The 7224-nt window shown below is 41.7% G+C and overlaps 1 pseudogene; it reads right to left on the bottom strand.

Moving 5' to 3' along the window:
• Positions 1-2333: 2333 nt before the first annotated feature.
• Positions 2334-2756, bottom strand: LOC131767481 (small ribosomal subunit protein eS12-like; annotated as a pseudogene).
• Positions 2757-7224: the final 4468 nt, after the last annotated feature.

Below are 7224 nucleotides of genomic sequence, written 5' to 3'. Positions count from 1 at the left end.
AGTGGTCCCTGCTCGTCGCAGCTAGAGAAAGCCCGTGCATATCAGCGAAGACCCAATGCAGCCAAGAATAAATAAATAAAAAGTAATTAATTAATTAAAAAATAAAATAAAATACATATCTCCAAAGGGCTTACAGTCTAATCAGGGAAATAGGATATATGTTAATATGAGGACAAGATAATAGAACATAAAACAAGAGCCATATGAGTAATATAGACAACAAAGTTTATAAAAATTCAGAAGAGAAAATGATCTTTATGACTTGGGACACTTTAGGGACATGACACAGAGGACATGGGTTTGGGCTAAATCTGAAAACGGTCGAGCCAAGGTAAGGAGAGCAAGCATCTCAATTCTTGGGCAAAGATTTAACAATAGGAATGCACATGACCCATTCAGGATAGCCACAACTTGGACCAAAGCAGAAAGTTATAGAGAAGAACAGTAGGAAGGAAAAATTGTGGTAAAGAAAAAACTATGGCCAAATTATAGAGAGCCAGCTAATTAGTTCAGACTTTTTTTTTCTCTCATGTGATAGAGAGTAGGACGCTGCTGAAAATTTTAAAGGACACTTCCATGCACCAGGCCCAGGGTTTAAATGCACTGTGTCATTTAATATTCCTAACTCTCCATTATTTCTCCATTTCACTGGTAAGAAAACTGAGGCTGAGAAGTTTAGCAGCTTTCTCAAGGTTAAGCAGTCATTAAGCTGGGATTTGATCATTTATTAATTCAGAACATATTTACTGAGAATCTATGTATTCAGCATCGAGCGTTAGGGAAACAGCAATAAAACAAACAGGGTCTTGACTTCTTGAGCCTTACAGTCTAGTGGGGAGACAGCAAACAAGTAAAAAAAAAACAAGACAATTACAGGTTATATGAGCTGCTGTGAAGTAAATTGCAAAGTTATGTGAAAGAGTAACGGGCACGGGGGTGGGGAGAGCTACATTAGATGGGGTGGTCAGGGGGGCTTCTCTGAGGAGGTGAGGAGAGTCTCATCTGATGAGATGAGTCAAGGATGAATCTGATTCTAGAGTTCTTGGCCACAATGCAACACTGTCCTATATAAATGGTACCATTGCTGAAATCCGCCACTGGGGGCAAGATGGGTTAGAGGGGGAAACGTGAGGCAGGGGGTCATTTATACTGACTCTGGTAACGTGGTAATTCAGGAGGGGCCAAGGATGGCGACCAAAGGGAAGATGTGTCCTCCATTCCCCACTCCCTAGAAAGCCAGCTCCCATGGTGCTCTCATGAGAGTGGGCATGAGTGGTCAGGGCAGGGAGAATGAGGAAGTAGAAGATTCCTGGGAGCTCTAGTGGGTCTGATTTTCCTCCAGTTCAAATGTAGAAAAAGTCAGAGCCTCTGGCCCTTGACTCAGGGTCAAGAGCCCCATCTTCTGGTCTATTGTGCAAATTACAAAAGGAACTAGGCTGCCCTGAGGCTGCTGCTCTCTGGGGAGCTGAAGATAGGCTCTCCCCTCCCAGGGCTGTTTTGGTCTCTCCTTCCCAAAGGAGGCTAGCTCACTTGGCTCCAGGCTCCAGGTTCTAGGCTCCCAGCCACTACTGCTCCCTATACTGCTTGGAAAAGTGCAGATACGCTGCTCTCAACCTGGCCAGCAAAGAGGCGTGGGAGGAGCTAGAAGGAGGGTTTTCAGCCAAGGACACCACCTCACACTGATTATTCTTCTAAAGAAAGCAGAAAGAACATCAAAACAGAACTCAGAAACTTCTGAGGGCTGCACAGAATTCTTGGCCTACGAGTCATAAAATGGACAGGAAAATACAAAATATGGGTAAAGACAGAGACCACACACACACACACACACACACACACACACACACACACCCCACAGGGAAGCAAGGAGGCTTGCAGCAACTCTATGAGGTAGGTTCCATCATCCCATTTTACAGATGAGAACACTGAAGACTGAGGCTTAGAGATGTAAGTTGCCCCAGTTCATGCAGCAAGCACAGTTAATACATGGAGACACTGAGCTCTCAGCTCAGATATATCTGATTGCAGAGTGCACATGCTTAACCACCTACTGCCTCCCATGGGGCTGCCTGCCTGGGCTTTTGTCCTTCCCTAACTTTTGTAGCTTCCCACCCTCTCTTCATGGCTTCCAAAGGTGGCTATCCTTCCAACTTTGTCTCTAGATCTTTCCTTCTCTAATACCAGTGTTCTTAGACTGGTGAGGAGAGGTTAGGTCTTGAACCCCTGGGGACATGGTAAAATCTGTGGGACTCTCTTTTCAGGTAAGTAAAAAAAAAACCCAAATTTTCCACTAGGCACCTTACCTATATTATTATTTTTTTTAATTTATGAAACAAGAGCCCAGTTTTTTTATTTGATCATTTCTTGCATTTGAAGTACTCCTCGATGACATCCTTGGCCTGAGACTCTGCCATAGCCCTTAACCACCACACAACTGCAAGCGATCACTTCACAGGGTTTTCCCTCTCTGTCAGTTTTACAGAGGCCTACCCATTCCCCTAGTTTCCTGTCGTCATCAACCTTAATCAGGTTGATTTGGTGCTCAGCACAAAGGGCCTCCATGAACTTGACATACATAGGCTTATCACAGTTGGATGCAAGCACATAAAGATGGGCTTGGCGCGCTCGTCTAAGGCTTTAGCTGCCTCGCGAATTCCGCATGCTAGGCCATCGTGGATGAGGGCGGTGTTTAGCACCTCTTGCAAAGCAGTATTAACATCCATTACACCTCCAGCAGCAACGCCTCCTTCGGCCATGGCGGTGGGTTACAGGTAGAGCCGAATCTTGAATGCACCCGAGCTTCCCCTCCGCGTGAAGCAGGGAAAGAGCGCCTATGTTATTTTTAAATATTGGCTGGAAAACATTGAAATTCTCTTATTCAGAGACGAAAAAGGCGAAAACACAAGAAACTCAGAAGGTCTGAGAAAAGTGTTCTCACATCATTGCAACCAACTTTTCCATCTAAAGCATCTTAATTTCTCCATCAACTTATCATATTTCTTGCCCTGTTTAAACTGTCAAAAGAGCCACCAGGGCAGAGGTTCTAGTCTTTGCTTACCGTTAGGTAGCTCCCAATTCCCGGGTGCATCTTATACCTGATTTGCTTTCTCCTGCTTCCTCTTACTTATACATCTACACCCAAGGAAATGTTGGAGGAAAAGACATCAGGATCCGAGGAAAGACTTAATTAGGGCTTGCTGTGCGTTTGTCTGGGAGCATTTCCTGTGAAGGGAGTGGTGAGCGGGAGAGAGACACTATTCTTTGTCAAGCTGAAAAGGTACGCAGGTGCATGATATGCCTTCAGCTCTTACCAAGTCACAGCATATCTAAAAAGAGACTACGGAATACGATTTTCTTTGTTCACAGCACGCTGCCATCCTGGGACACCACACATCATAGGCAAGAACAATGAAGCGCCACAAAAACTGACTCTTGACTGGGAAAATCACTCTCCCTCCATATGTCTTGTCATCATCATCCTAGAAACTGCCTATACTGGGGACTTCCCTGGCGGTCCAGTCGGGGGTGCTTTCATAGCCATGGGCCCAGGTTCAATCCCTTGTCGGGTAACTAAGATCCTGAAAGTCACACAGCCAAAAAAAAAAAAAGAAAAAAAAGAAGAAAGAATTTAAAAAATTTCCTATACTGTACTCATTTACACCTTGCTCCAGACTAAAGTAAGGTTCTGCTAGACGGAACCCACGTAAACTGGCAGAAACCTACGTTCTGCTTTCTCTGGAATTACAGTTGAGATATTTGGACACAGGCAGAAGGAAAGGACTTCTAGAGGGATCAGAACAAAACAGAAAAGCAGGCCTTGAAGAAAAAAACTTTGGGATTTCCAGATCCACATAGGAAGGAAGTCATTCAGGAATTTAGGAGAAACAGGTGTTAATGAAGGACCACTTGCCAAGTCCTTGATATCAGATTTGAACACATTTGTATTCATTAAATACATTTATCTTATCCGTTTCTAACCAAACCTTAGAAATCAAGCCTGTTTACAGTGGTTTCACTCCATATCTTACCTTCTTGGGGATAAGACCTCTTGAGCTTGTTATGCTAAGTAGGGAAGTTCTTATTTCACTTGTAGCCAGTAGGCCTAGTATATCCTTAAGGTGGCTGCAAATTCAATACCCCACATCTGTATAATTCTATATGCTCAGTGTTTTTATCACCTTATCTCATTTGTCTCCAACGTGTCTGTAAATGTATACAGAACACTTCACAGACTAGAAAGCTGAAATGAGCCTAAAATAGGGACTTGCCCAAGCCAGTTAGTAGCAGAGCTGGGTCAAGAACTACTCAGGCTTTCCACTTCATTGTGTGGATTCTTAGAAATATAATTCCATTCAGCCGTTTCCTGCATAAAGTTGAATTGCCTTCAATTGAACAGTGAATTGTGAATCTCCTTTAGAATTGACATGAACTCCCCATAGCAGAAACCAAGGGCTTCCCCTCTGTTACCCTTTCCCATCAGATTACAGTTTCATATAATTTCCACTTTGGAAAGCTTGTCAGTGATACCCATTCATTAGTTTACTGAACAAACTCTCATGAAGTTCTGAAAATAACTATTACTGCCTCTTATCTCTAGAAACATATTATCTGACATAGATATAAATTCAACCTGAGCTACTTCTACTCAAATTGAAACACCCCTTGAGGCCTTTTATTTTGCAGTTAATAAAAAAGAAAAGAGACCTATTCAGCATTTGGGCTGGGGCAAAAGGGACTAGACATAGAATTTGAATGTATCTCATGGTTTTACCTTTTTCTACCTCTAATCTTTTGCCAAATTGAAAAGGCCAGCCTCCTTTTAAAAGAAGGTAGAGTTTCTCTGGTCCTTTCTTATACAATATAAGAAAGAAAGAGTATTTGCTAGATTTACCACAAACAACGAGGACTATGAGATGGTCAATGAATAGCAGAGAAAAAAAATCCAGCCTTGAAGCAGATATAGAAACACTCAGCTTTGTTTGGGGTTGGCAAACTGAACAAGGGCCGTTAGAATTTGGTTTTTGTTTTGTTTTGTTTTTAATATTTATTTATTTTATTTTTGGCTGCATCGGGTCTTAGTTGCAGCATGTGGAATCTGTTGCGGCATGCAGGATCTTTTCGTTGCAGCATGCAGGCTTCTCTCTAGTTGTGGCAAGCGGGCTCAGTAGCTGTGGTGCTCAGGCTCCAGAGCACATGGGTTCTGTAGTTGTGGCACATGGGCTCTGTAGTTGCAGCACACGGGCTCTGTAGTTGTGGCTCGAGTGCTCAGGAGTTGCATCGCACAGGTTAAGTCACCCCGCAGCATGTGGGATCTTAGTGCCCTGACCAGGGATCAAACCTGCGTCCCCTGCATTGGAAGGTGGATTCTTAACCACTGGGCCGCCAGGAAAGTCCCAACAATTTGATTATAATCTAGATATCTGTTGGCATCTCTCCAGAACTTCTTGTCCCTGTTCTCTGAATATTGTTGGAAGGGACATAAAAGTCCTATATTCCAACACCATATACAAAAATAAACTCAAAATGGATGAAAGACCTAAATGTAAGACCGGATACTATAAAACTCCTAGAGGAAAACATAGGCAGAACACTCTTTGACATAAACCGCAGCTATATTTTTTTGATCCACCTTCTAGAGCAATGGAAATAAAAGCAAAAATAAACAAATGGGACCTAATTAAACTTAAAAGCTTTTGCACAACAATGGAAACCATAAACAAAACGAAAAGACAACCTACCGAATGGGAGAAAATACTTGCAAAAAATGCGACCAACAAGGGATTAATTTCCAAATATACAAACAGCTCATATATCTCAATATCAAAAAACACCAAACCACCCAATCAAAAATTGGGCAGAAGACTTAAATAGACACTTCTCCAAAGGAGACAGGCCAACAGGCATGTGAAAAATGCTCAACATCATTAATTATTGGAGAAATGCAAATCAAAACTACAGCAAGGTATCACCTCACAGGAGTCAGAATGGCCATCATCTAAAAGTCTACAAATAATAAATGCTGGCAAGGGTGGGGAGAAAAGGGAAACTTCCTACACTGTTGGTGGGAATGTACAATAAATTGGTGCAGCCACTATGGAAAACAGTATGGAGTTTCCTTAAAATAAAGTTACCATATGATCCAGCAATCCCACTCCTGGACATATATCCAGAAAAGACAAAAACTCCAATTTGGAAAGATACATGCACCCAGTGTTCATAGCAGCGCTATTTACAACAGCCAAGACATGGAAGCAACCTAAATGTCCATCAACAGATGAATGCATAAAGAAAATGTGGTATATAAATACAGTGGAATATTACTCAGCCATAAAAGAGAATGAAATAATGCCACTTACAGCAACACGGATGGACTTAGAGATTATCATACTAAGTGAAGTAAGTCAGACAGAGAAAAACAAATATCATATATCACTTATATGTGGAATCTAAAAAATGATACAAGTGAACTTATTTACAAAACAGAAATAGACTCACAGACATAAACAAATTTATGGTTACCAAAGGGGAAAAGGGGGGAAGGGATAAACTGGGAGTTTGGGATTGACAGATATACACTACTGTATATAAAAATACAAACAACAAGGACCTACTGTATAGCACAAGGAACTGTATTCAATATCATATAATAACCTATCATGGAAAAGAACCTGAAAAATATATATATATATACATATATATATAAATGTATATATATAGTACTGAATCACTTTGCTGTACCCCTGAAACGTTATAAATCAACTATACTTCAGTTTTTTAAAAAGTGATATGTACACACACAGAAGAATATTACATAGTCATAAGAAAGAAGGAGGGCTTCCCTGGTGGCGCAGTGGTTGAGAGTCCGCCTGCCGATGCAGGGGACACGCGTTCGTGCCCCGGTCCGGGAAGATCCCACATGCCGCGGAGCGGCTGGGCCCGTGAGCCACGGCCGCTGAGCCTGCGCGTCCGGAGCCTGTGCTCCGCAACGGGAGAGGCCACAACAGTGAGAGGCCCGCGTACTGCAAAAATAAATAAATAAATAAAATAAAATAAAATAAAATTCTCTTTAAAAAAAAAAAAAAAAAAAGAAAGAAGGAAACTTCCAGTCATAAGATGAATAAGTTCTGGGGATCTAATGTAAAGCTGGTGACTATAGTTAAAAATATTGCACTATATACTTGAAAGTTATGTGATGTAATGGATTACCTTATTGTAATCATTTCA

The sequence above is a fragment of the Kogia breviceps genome, chromosome 12 (assembly GCF_026419965.1).
Source record: "Kogia breviceps isolate mKogBre1 chromosome 12, mKogBre1 haplotype 1, whole genome shotgun sequence".
Taxonomy (NCBI): Eukaryota; Metazoa; Chordata; class Mammalia; order Artiodactyla; family Physeteridae; genus Kogia; species Kogia breviceps.
The sequence above is the reverse complement of the archived record's forward strand: the minus strand, read 5'-3'. Positions and strand labels throughout refer to the sequence as shown.